Source organism: Scyliorhinus canicula, chromosome 14 (genome assembly GCF_902713615.1).
Source record: "Scyliorhinus canicula chromosome 14, sScyCan1.1, whole genome shotgun sequence".
Lineage (NCBI taxonomy): Eukaryota > Metazoa > Chordata > Chondrichthyes > Carcharhiniformes > Scyliorhinidae > Scyliorhinus > Scyliorhinus canicula.
Genome location: NC_052159.1, coordinates 122,308,774 through 122,321,909, shown reverse-complemented (window position 1 = coordinate 122,321,909; position 13,136 = coordinate 122,308,774). Strand labels below are relative to the sequence as shown.

Genomic DNA, 13,136 nt, shown 5'->3' with positions numbered 1-13,136 from the left:
CAGCAGTTATCATGGGGGATTTTAATCTACATGTCGATTTGTTTAACCAGGTCAGTCAAGGCAACCTTGAGGAGGAGTTTGGAGAATGTATCCGCGATAGTTTCCTAGAACAGTATGTAATGGTACCTACGAGGGAACAAGCGGTCCTAGATCTTGTCCTGTGTAATGAGACAGGATTGATTCATGATCTCATAGTTAGGGATCCTCTCGGATGGAGCGATCACAATGTGGTGGAATTTAAAATACAGATGGAGGGTGAGAAGATAAAATTAAATACTAGTGTTTTGTGTTTAAACAAAGGAGATTACAATGGGATGAGAGAAGAACTAGCTAAGGTAGACTGGGAGCGAAGACTTTATGGTGGAACAGTTGAGGAACAGTGGAGAACCTTCCAAGCAATTTTTCACAGTGCTCAGCAAAGGTTTATACCAACAAAAAGGAAGGACGGTAGAAAGAGGGAAAATCGACCGTGGATATCTAAGGAAATAAGGGAGAGTGTCAAATTGAAGGAAAAAGCATACAAAGTGGCAAAGATTGGTGGGAGACTAGAGGACTGGGAAATCTTTAGGGGGCAACAGAATGCTACTAAAAAATCTATAAAGAAGAGTAAGATAGAGTATGAGAGTAAACTTGCTCAGAATATAAAAACAGACAGTAAACGTTTTTACAAATATATAAAACAAAAAAGAGTGGCTAAGGTAAATATTGGTCCTTTAGAGGATGAGAAGGGAGTTTTAATAATGGGAGATGAGGAAATGGCTGAGGAACTGAACAGGTTTTTTGGGTCAGTCTTCACAGTGGAAGACACAAATAACATGCCAGTGACTGATAGAAATGAGGCTATGACAGATGAGGACCTTGAGAGGATTGTTATCACTAAGGAGGTAGTGATGGGCAAGCTAATGGGGCTAAAGGCCGACAAGTCTCCTGGCCCTGATGGAATGCATCCCAGAGTGCTAAAAGAAATGGATAGGGAAATTGCAGGTGCACTAGTGATGATTTACCAAAATTCACTAGACTCTGGGGTGGTCCCGGTGGATTGGAAATTAGCAAACGTGACACCACAGTTTAAAAAAGGAGGTAGGCAGAGAGCAGGAAATTATAGGCCAGTGAGCTAAACTTTGGTAGTAGGGAAGATGCTGGAATCTATCATCAAGGAAGAAATAGCGAGGCATCTGGATAGAAATTGTCCCATTGGGCAGATGTAGCATGGGTTCATGAAGGGCAGGTCGTGTCCAACTAATTTAGTGGAATTTTTTGAGGACATTACCAGTGCAGTAGATAACGGGGAGCCAATAGATGTGGTATATCTGGATTTCCAGAAAGCCTTTGACAAGGTGCCACACAAAAGGTTTCTGCATGGCATTAAGGATAAAGTGGTGGCATGGATAGAGGATTGGTTTGAATTTAGAAGGATGAGGGGGGATCTTATAGAAACATTTAAAATTATGAAGGGAATAGATAGGATAGATGCGGGCAGGTTGTTTCCACTGGCGGGTGAAAGCAAAACTAGGGGACATAGCCTCAAAATAAGGGGAAGTAGATTTAGGACTGAGTTTAGGAGGAACTTCTTCACCCAAAGGGTTGTGAATCTATGGAATTCCTTGCCCAGTGAAGCAGTTGAGGCTCCTTCATTACATGTTTTTAAGGTAAAGATAGATAGTTTTTTGAAGAATAAAGGGATTAAGGGTTATGGTGTTCGGGCTGGAAAGTGGAGCTGAGTCCACTGTGCCACCATGACTCCCTCATATGGTGGATGCTGCAAAGATGTCACCCTTTATCAGAAAGGCTAGAACTTGGGGACAGTTTAAAAATAAGGGGTGTCCCAATTAAGGCGGAAATGAGGAGGTATTTTTTCTCTCACAGGGCTGTTAGTCTATGGAATTCTCTACAGTGGAGGCAGGGCCCTGAATATTTTTAAGGTCGAGTTCGATAAGACTCTTGATCAACAAGGGATTCGAGGATGTATAGGGGGTAAACAGGATAGAGTCGTGGCTACAATCAAAGCAGCCATGATCTTATCAAATGACAGAACAGACTTGTGGGGTCAAATGGCCTACTGCTGTTCCTAATTCGTATGTTTGTCTCCACACAACACACCGTCCAATTCCATTTATTGTGCATTCCATCACAGTAGCACTCTGCTTCCATGAAAGCAGATTTTTGTAGAACGTATATACTTCTGTAGAGATGCTGATATTTGGAAACATTTTCTTGGCGTAACAGAATAGAATGCGAATGGGTGTTATTTCAACAACAATGATATACAATTTGCTCTGATCCAAATCTGCAATTTAGTTGAACTTCTTGATTATATAAGCTTTTCAGCCAGTTCGCTTGCTGGATTTTAATATTTATTTGTCTGCCTTTGCATTGCTTTAATTTTTATCAAAAAAATGGTCATGCAATACTCAAAAGATTTAAAATCAGCTTCACTTAGTGGATTATCCAGCATGGTGGCACAGTCGTTAGCACTGCTGCCTCACAGCTCCAGGGTCACAGGTTCAATTCCGACATTGGGCGACTGTCTGTGCGGAGTCTGCACTTTCTCCCCATGTCTGTGTGGGTTTCCTCCGGGTGCTCCGGTTTCCTCCCACAGTCCAAAGAAGTGCAGGTTAGGTGAATTGGTCATGCTAAATTGTCCCTTAGTGTCTAAAAGGTTAGGTGATGTTACTGGGTTACGGGGAAAGCATGGGCTTGGTAGGGTGCTCTTGCTAAGGGCCAGTGCAGACTCAATGGGCTGAATGGTCTTCCTCTGCACTGTTAATGCTATGATTCAATTGAGATGACCTCTCCATTCATTTAGGGTGGTTTTCAAAATCTAAAACCTATTACAATCGCTACAGTGCAGTAAGGTACATGGTGTAAGGTGAGTTCCCAATGTGAAAATTCCCCTTTCTCAAGAAAGAAGCAGGTAATTGAGCACAAAGGTCCGTGCACCCAATTTGCTATTCTGCATTGGTATCATCAACTCACAAATTGATGTTAAAATTAACCAGCACCAAAGGATTAGTTCACTGATTCTGTGCTTCCAGTGGACAACTGTGCTTGAAGGGAGCATGCTTTGAACAATGCAGTGGAGATTCCCTGGGACCTACATTTCCTTCAAATATGTTTCTCTGGTGAGAAAATGAGTCAAGCAAATTTACCATGATAAGTGCAATACATTTCAATCAATCAAGGGCAAGGAAAAAAAACTGCAATATTTTGTACTAGATTCATTAGAAAGAATTCAAAATTACAACACCAATGTAAAGAAACTAGTTCATAGTTTTGACAGAATGAAAGAGACAAACAAAAATGGTATCTATAAAGTATAACAGATGTCTTTACAGTCCAATGCACAAGAGGCACAATATCAACAATAACTACCAACCTGTCTATATGATAGAAATTGGATCAAAGCAACTGGAAAAGGTTTATTTTAACAGGCAACAAAAAATATATATTTAATTTGGGTAAGGAAGTCAAAACTTTTTTTGGATTCATATCAAAAACAATCACAACACTGTTACATACAGATTTGGATCTGCTGTGTGCACCTTTTGGGGTTTAATGGTGTTAGTCAGTTGCCCCAAGAGGGGTATGACATTTTACTTTTATGTGAATGCAACTCTATATATGCATATGCATGGTAGCATAACCCAAGGATGCAACAATAGTACCCTCTTGTGACCTGAAGCAGATATTCCTGACTTTTACCCAAATATTTCTTCAATCTCACTGAAGGTGGATCAAGGCCTGATAGATTAACAGTGAGATAAATTATGACTGGACTCACTCAATTCAAACATTAAAGCTAATATTCAGGCAATGAGCTAAAACAAAGAAGAGGCCACATTTCACAGTACCAGTCTTTTGTCTTATGTGACAAAATAAATGGTTTTGGATGATTTTCATCAACACGCCAACCTTCTTGTAGCATTTAACTTCACTATTCTGATTTTTTTTAAAAACTCCGTAAGTGCCTGCATCAATGTTTCACCATCGCACTATTGACAGCCAGAAAGGAAAGGTCTAGCAGTCCTCATCCTTACTACTTAGGATCAGCTACTCTCCAGCACATTTGGATGTGAAGTGTTTATTGATTAACGACACAAGCTAACACATTTCTTGTTATTTACAGTTTATGAAGAAACATCATGATGTCTGGCTCCTTTTCCTGCTAGCTTGCAAGGCTTAAAACACAACATTTAAAGTAACATGTTTCCCCAAATCTTTCTGTGGTAAAATGGTGAAACATCCCAAACTGTGACACTGTTGCACATCAGATAAGGTAGGATTTCCTCCTGAAACACATTTGTACTAAATACAGTCATGGCAGACTTGTATTTTAGATCAGATTTTGAACATAATCCTAAAATGCAAGGCTCCAATTGTTTACCAAACTTCTTATACTAGAAAAGTAATGCACAGGGGAATTTAAAGCATACATCTTAACATTTTTCGTGACACTATAATTGTAATAATTATTGATCATACATGCTGATACATTTTAATGCTTTATCAGTATCAAATGGGACAAAAAAAGTATTGCTACGATAAGCAAAATCATTTCATGCAGTTGAAATTGAAAGATAAATGAAAAAACTGGGTAACAAAAGGTAAGTAAATCTAGTTCCTGCACAAGGATTTCTCATTTTCTAACATGAAATGAACAAAATAGGTTTGGACAGTAATATCAGATTAGAACCATAACATTGTCAGAAGCATGACTGACAAGCGTAGATACTTCACTATTATTTGTATTAAATCTCAGCATTGAATTTGTTGCGTAAAGCAATTATTTGAGGTGGTAAATCAGAGCTATGGAGAGAACCACTACAATGAAAAAAAAGCAGCCTGACAATGACTGAACCAAGCAACATCTTGAAAATGTAAAAAAGTGATACTGAAGTAATAAGGTAGTCATATTCTGAGCCCTTGAATTATTATAGTCTATCAAATTCTTCTTGTGCCAAGCCAGATGCAAGTCTTCCGATAAACATTAAGAACTGAATAAAAAGGAAATGAAATGCTATCAGTTTTTACTGTCCTATAACGACAACATTCCAGCCGTTTTTCACACTTCCTTGGTATCTCTGTTCTTTGACAAGTAAACATAACAAAAATGAACTGATGTCAAGGTTAATTCAGCTTTATCTGAAGTATATTCAAGAGCAAGAATACATTAATAAAAGATGTATTTACACAAACAAAATCTTTTTTGTCGAGGTTTAGGGACAAGCCAGTCTGCTAAAAAAAAATGACCATCAAGTCCCAGAATTAATCTGATCTTTGTCTGCACAGGTCACGTTTGAATGCAGCTTTGAAATGAAGGGTTTTGGGGCATACAATAAACTTTGAATCAAGAGTGGTGTGCTAAAGAACACTGCCCTGAAATGTTAACTACTTCTCTCTTCACAGATGCTGTTCAGTATTTCCAGCATTTTCTGTTTGTGGGGCATCATTAAATATTATAATAATGGGACTTACTCCAGAATGTGGCTGCCTTAGGCCATTTTAAAAGATTTAGTGACAATTGTTGTAGTTCTACTGCAGTTGTTACATTCTCAGAATGCTTGCCTAAATTCCACTAGGGTGATTAATCAATAAAATTATACCTATCAAAAGCCAGAAGAAACTTAGGAGCAAGATAATATGACTGATCTATAAGAAATACATTTACGCCCAAGTGAAATAAATAAATTCAATTTAGGCAAGTATTAAAATATCCACTTTTGGAGAAGATTTCAATGAGGTAAATTCAGGCAAGCAGGGGCGAAATTCTCCGACCCACCGCAGGGTCGGAGAATCGCCAGGGACCGGCGGAAATCCGGCCCCCGCCGTCGCCGGAATTCTCCGCCACCCGGGAATTGGCGGGAGCGGGAATCACGCCCCCCCGATCGGCGTGCCCTCCGCGACGGTTCTCCAGCCCGCGATGGGCCGAGGTCCCGCTGCTGGGAGGCCTCTCCCGCCGCCGTAGTTTGACCCACCTCTGGTGGCGGCGGGATTGTCGGCGCGAGCGGGCCCCCGGGGTCCTGGGGGAGGGCGCGGGACGATTGGACCCCGGGGGGTGCCCCCACGGTGGCCAGGCCCGCGATCGGGGCGCACCAATTGGCGGGCGGGCCAGTGCCGTGGGGCACTCTTTTTCTTCTGCCGCCGCCACGGCCTTCACCATGGCGGAGGCGGAAGAGAATCCCCCAGCGCGCATGCGCCGGTGGTGACGTCAGGTGGTGGCATGCACGAACTGGCGAAGGCCTTTCGGCCAGCCCCGGGCAGCGGGCGTCAAAGGCCGTTGTGCCGGTTTTGGTGCCAGTCGGCGTTGTGCCAACCACTCCGGCGCGGGCCTAGCCCCTCAATGTGAGGGCTTGGCCCTTACAGGTGCGGAGAATTCCGCACCTTTGGGGAGGCCCGATGCCGGAGTGGTTGGCGCCAGTCCGCTACACCGGGACCCCCGCCCCGCCGGGTAGGGGAGAATCCCACCCCAGGTTTTAGTTTCCATTATTGGTTGAATTATGCAAAAATATAGCAACGTCTACATCCTCAAGCTAGGGCAAATTTCACAATCAGAGAAATTACATTTCTCATTATGAAATGTTAGAGCGGAGCAAATTCCTTCTAGTTATGAGCACTGGACATGCTTATATCAATAATATCTCAAAATATTAATACCCAATTTAAATAATTGTCTGCTTTTTCTCCTTTTGCCACTTCATAGAACATAGAACAGAACAAGCTCTTCAGCCGACGATGTTGTGCCGACCATTTATCCTAATCTAAGATCAACCTAACCTATACCCCTTCAATTTACTGCTGTCATTGTGCCTGTCTAAGAGTCACTTAAATGTTCCTAATGACTCCGACTCCACCACCTCTGCTGGCAGTGCATTCCACACACCCACCGCTCTCTGTGTAAAGAACCTACCTCTGACATCTCCCCTATACCTTCCTCCAATCACCTTAAAATTATGTCCCCTCGTGATAGCCATTTCCACCCTGGGGGATAGTCTCTGGTTATCCACTCTATCCATGCCTCTCATCACCTTGTACACCTCTATCAAGTCACCTATCTGCCTTCTTCGCTCCAGTGAGAAAAGCCCTAGCTCCCTCAACCTTTCTTCATAAGACAGTCCAGGTAGCATCCTGGTAAATCTCCTCTGTATCCTCTCCAAAGCATCCACATCCTTCCTACAATGAGGCGACCAGAACTGGACACAATATTCCAAGTGTGGTCTAACTAGGGTTTTACAAACCGGAGCAAAACCTCGCGGCTCTTAAACTCAATCCCCTTGTTAATGAAAGCTAACACACCATATACCCTCTTAACAACCCTATCAACCTGTGTGGTAACTTTGAGGGATCTATGTACGTGGACCCCAAGATCCCTCTGTTCCTCCACACTTCCAAGAATCCTGCCTTTAACCCTGTATTCAGTATTCAAATTTGACCTTCCAAAATGAATCACTTCACATTTATCAAGGTTGAACCCCATCTGCCACTTCACAGCCCAGCTCTGCATCCTGTCAATGTCCTGCTGTAACCTGCAACAACCCTCAACACTATCTGCAACTCCACCAACCTCTGTGTCATCGGCAAACTTACTAACCAACCCTTCCACTTCCTCATCCAAGTCATTTATAAAAAACACAAAGAGCAGAGGTCCCAGAACAGATCCCTGCGGGACACCACCGGTCACCGACCTCCAGGCGGAATACTTTCAATCCACTACCACTCGCTGCCTTCTTCCGGCCAGTCAATTCGGTATCCAGACAGCCAAATGTCCCTGTGTCCCATGCCCCTATCTGAATGAGCCTACCATGGGGAACCTTATCAAATGCCTTACTGAAATCCATACACACCACATCCATTGCCTGACCTTCATCAATTAATTTGTCTTGTCACATCTTCAAAGAATTCAATGAGGCTTGTGATGCATGACCTGCCCCTCACAAAGCCATGCTGACTATCTTTAATCAAACTATGTTTTTCTAAATAATCATAAATCCTATCTCAGAATCCTTTCCAATATTTTGCTCACCACAGATGTAAGACTGATGGGTCTGTAATTCCCAGGGATTTCCCTATTCCCTTTCTTGAACAGGGGAACAACATTCGCCTCCCTCCAATCATCCAGTACTACTCCAGTGGAGAGTGAGGACGCAAAGATCATCGCCAACAGCACAGCAATCTCCTTCCTCGCCTCCCGTAGTAACCTTGGGTATATCCCATCAGGCCCAGGGGACATATCTATCATGATGCCTTTTAAAATTTCCAGCATATCCTCCTTCTTAATATCAACCTGTTTGCGTCTATTGACCTGGTTCACACTGTTCTCATGACCAACAAGTTCCCTCTCTCTAGTGAATACTGAAGCAAAATATTCAGTTAGGGCCCAACCCATCTGCTCAGACTCTGGGCACAAGTTCCCTCCACTATCCCCGATCGGCCCTACTTCATCTTAGTTTCTCTTTTGATTAACATTCCTGTGGATTTTTTTCCCTCCAAATCACATTTAGGAATGTCACATTTAGTCCATTACATTCAGAATGAAGCAATAAGCATTATTTTACTCAATATCGATAAAGATCTACAACCTCTTTCCATTCCATTGGTTGCAATCCTGAGACTCTGTCAGCTAAAATAACACCCTTCAGGCACCTCATGGGACATCTATTTGATTTCAAATTATTTTTGTCTGTCTGAAGCGCCGTGATCTTGCAGTGCTGAGTGTAGGAGTTTGGGATAAGGTTGGGCAAAGCATTATTGACCAGCAGGGACATGATTGGTCAAATAACTCCTTCTGTGTTGCACATTTTGCACCTAAATAACAACAAACACCATTTCAAAGAAACCCGCTGGCTGGAGTTTCCTGGCTGTTGTCACTGGAAAGATCTTCGTCCCCATTGATGGCGAACCCCCGCTGCAGGTTTCCTGGCGGCTGGGGGTGTAGCGTGGGGATGGGTGTATAGAACAGTAAACCCTATTAAAGATTACGCTGCTAGTCAATGATAGGCCCCCTCTGTGTAACACGCCATGGGGCGCAGAAAGTCCTGCCCAAAGTATGTGAAATGCTTTGAGCCATTTCTGAAAGCAACACCAAAAATGAAGTGGGTTACTCTTCCTTCAACAGTTTTATATATTACAGTATCCTTGGGAAATACACAAAATCACAGATGGTACTGTTTTGTTATGCTCTTGATGTACACTCTGACAAAGGAAGGTTCAGACTTGGAGATAGCTTTAACACATTTATTAAACTGTTAACGATTCTCCTACTTGGATTCGACTCTCCTATTAATCCTGCTATAGCTACTCAGAATATCTAACCAGTCCGCTACAGTCCTCGTGGTGGGTGTGATGTGTTTCAGTCAACCCTGTGTACTCACTAAGTGTCTCCACTAGAAAGAGGAAGATCACGTGTGCTGTGTCCTTATATATGGGTTGGTGTAATGCCCCCCCTGTGGTAGTGTCATCTCTGTATGTGTGTCGTGAATGCCCATTGGTCGTGTCCTATCTTACTGACCTATTGGTTGACTGTGTGTGCCATGATGTCTCTGGTGCTCCCTCTAGTGTCTAGCTAGGTGTAGTGTGTTCACATTAACCTCTTGTGTATTTACAGTGTCCTAGTGTATCTAAATTAACCTCTTGTGTATTTACAGTGATGCATATCACCACATCCCCCCTTTTTTCGTGTTACATATTTTCTGCAGTGTTAAAGAAAATTGAACAAATAGGTGGATGAGTGATGACATGTACAAGTTATGATAACAGTGACCATTAAACAATAAGTCCAAATCATATGTTATGAGTCCAAAGTTCAGTAATTAATATGATCGAGTGGCTTTCTTGTTTGGTTGGTGAGTTGGTGATGGCATTGCTTTGTAAACGCCGTCAGTGTCCCTGTGCTTACGGAACCAAGAAATGGTCAAATTACTTTGTTGTCTGAGGTGGATTCTTTCTTTCTTTCGATGCTTGTGGTGGTAATTCTTGATGGCATCTGTCCTGAAAGCCAGGTTGCCTGTTAGTTGTGCAGCAAACGTGAGTTGGTAAGATGCATCATCCTGCCATGGTCTGTCATTGTACTGAGCTGAGCAGTAACGGTGTCCCTCATGGGCAGAGTTGGACCATGTCGTACCAGTCATAGTTCCATCGGTGTTGTTTTTGTAATGCTTGTTGTCAACGTTGTTGCCTTTGATACGCTTCTTGCTATTGTTTTTGATGTTGCTGTTGTGTTGGTTGGTTTTGTTGTCGTGTTTGCTGTGCTCAAGGAGCACACTCTGTGGGTAATACGAGTCCTTCACACAGTTACTCGGGTCAGCGTGCTTTGTGGCATCTGCTGTTTCCTTGAGCGTGCTGTCACTGAGTCCGCGGCGCTCCCCGTCTGGAGTCATGTCCGGCTTACTTGAATCAGCTTTGGCTTGTGGATGCTCCCCGTCTGAAGTCTGGTCTGTTTCACCCGAGTCCGTTTTGGTTTGTCGATGCTCTCCGTCTGAGTCATTTCAGATTCACTTGCATCTTCTGAGGTTTCTTGATGCTCCCTGTCTGGAGTCAAAACATTCAGGAATGCATTTTCTTGTGGAGAGGCTCGAGTGAATGAAGTTTGACGTAACGTGGTGTCACCGGAGTCACCAGTAGTCTCACTGTGATTGTCGAGTGCCTCTGTACATTCTAGTGAGGTCTGTCACGTTGCACATCTTGTATGGAAAATGGGATGCCGACGTCACTTGTCCCACATGCAGTGGGTAGAGCTTCAGTGTCTTCTTGTCGTTCACTTGAGCTGGGTAGACTGTCAGAGTCTTCTTGCTGTGCACTTGAGCGTGGCAGACTGTCACAGTCTTTCTGTTGTTCACTTGAGCGTGGTAGACTTGCATTGTCTGCTACTGGTTGCTCAGAGGAGGTTGCTTGACCTTCATGGTTGTGTTCATGCAAGGACTGCACTCTAGAATCTTGCATTCCTTCTATCGTGGAGTCTGTTCACGAGCTCGCTGTGGAGGCTTGTGTCATTCCCGCTGTGGAGTCTTGCAGCGTTCCCTGTGTGGAATTGTGCATTATAGAACATAGAACATAACAGCGCAGTACAGGCCCTTCGGCCCTCGATGTTGCGCCGACCTGTGAAACCACTCTTAAGCTCATCTACACTATTCCCTTATCATCCATATGTCTATCCAATGACCATTTGAATGCCCTTAGTGTTGGCGAGTCCACTACTGTTGCAGGCAGGGCATTCCATGCCCTTACTACTCTCTGTAAAGAGCCTACCTCTGACATCTGTCCTATATCTATCTCCCCTCAATTTAAAGTTATTTCCCCTCGTGCTAGACATCACCATCCGAGGTCTTGCTGTGCAGACTGTCATCACTTCTTGTTCATGCAAGGACTGCGCTCTGGAGTCTTGCGTTGCTTCTATCATGGAGGCTGTCCACGAGCTCGCTGTGGAGGCTTGTGTCACTGGAGTCACTTTCTGTATGGAGACGTGCAGTTGTCTCGCTGTGGAGTCTTTCATCACTCTCTGTGTGGCAGCAGGCCGCTCTCTGTGGGCTTGTACCGCTCTCTGTCTCTTGGAGTCAGGCCGCAGCATAATCCTGCACTCACAAGTCGGGATGTCATATATACTGGGCTGAGGATTCCCCAATCTGAAGAACACGTCGTCGGGGTCTTCAATGTACAACACCTCTGGTTGCGGTTCAGATTTGGTACTGTGGTAGCCACCTCCCAAGATTAAATCTTCGTCTGAGTCGTTGTCTTCCAAGACCATATCATCTTCTAGGGCGGTGCTTACTGCATGTTGCAGGGTTCTGCGGAGGTTACTTTCAGCTGCTGGTCGAATTTCAGGCATTGTGCTGTCGTTCCAGGTGAAAGTATCGGGTTTTACGGCTTTAAAACTTTTTTTTCGTGTTTTGGGACATTTCCTCTTTAAGTGGGCGTGGTCCAGCCTCTGACGTCATGATGCTTGTGACGTAGGTAGTAGGAATGGATTGCGCATGCGCAGATCGCTGTTCCTTTACTTTGCGCCCTTCTTTCAACTGCGCATGTGCGGCTCCTTTTCCAAGATGGCTGCAAATCAAAACTGCCGTTTTCTGCAATGGAAAGCCTACCTTCGCCTCGTGGTTAGTGCTGGCGCCTCTTTTACCTTTTCTTGTTGTATCTTCCTCGCAGAATTCTTGGTGTTTGTCTAGGACTGCCTGGTAGTGGCTCTTGTTTTGCCCCTTTGAGTATTTGAAGGTCTGGAAGATTTCAGCTGCTCTTGGACCTGTGATGGTAAGTAGCAGCTTTATTTTCTCTGCATCCGCCACGCCATCTAAGTCGGACGCTACCAGGTAGATCTCAAATCTCTGCCTGAACGCACACCAGTTTTCATTGAGATTGCCGTGGTACCTGAGCTGCTGTGGAACCGGAATCTCGAACATCATCTTGCCTGGGTGCTGCTACTGGTAGTCACTGTCTGCCAAGCTGTAACTATATGGATTTAAACAGTTCACTCCTTGGTACCATGTTTTGTTATGCTCTTGACGTAGCATAAGCTGCTTCCTTGATGTGCACTCTGACAAAGGAAGGTTCAGATTTGAAGATAGCTTTAACACATTTATTAAACGATTCTCCTACTTGGATTCGACTCTCCTGTTAATCCTGCTATAGCTACTCAGACTATCTAACCAGTCTGCTACAATCCATGTGGTGGGTGTGAAGTGGTTCAATCAACCCTGTGTACTCACTAAGTCTTTCCACTGGAAAGAGGAAGATCATGTGTGCTGTGTCCTTATATATGGGTTGGTGTAATGCCCCCCTGTGGTAGTGTCACCTGTGTGTGTGTCGTGAATGCCCATTGGTCGTGTCCTATCTTACTGACCTATTGGTTGACTGTTTGTGTGTCATGTCTCTGGTGCTCCCTCTAGTGTCTAGCTAGGTGGAGTGTGTTCACATTAACCCCTTGTGTATTTACAGAGATGCATATCACCACATAAAATTATGAAGGGAATAGATAGGATAGATGCAGGCAGGTTGTTTCCACTGGCGGGTGACAGCAGAACTAGGGGACATAGCCTCAAAATAAGGGGAAGTAGATTTAGGACTGAGTTTAGGAGGAACTTCTTCACCCAAAGGGTTGTGAATCTATGGAATTCCTTGCCCAGTGAAGCAGTTGAGGCTCCTTCATT

General features: G+C 43.9%; 1 protein-coding gene across 1 annotated transcript in view; it reads right to left on the bottom strand.

The window, feature by feature from the left end:
• Positions 1 to 13,136, bottom strand: part of abcc4 (ATP-binding cassette, sub-family C (CFTR/MRP), member 4) — a 655,673-nt gene that overhangs the window by 34,828 nt on the left and 607,709 nt on the right. The gene's annotated exons all lie outside the window — the stretch shown is intronic.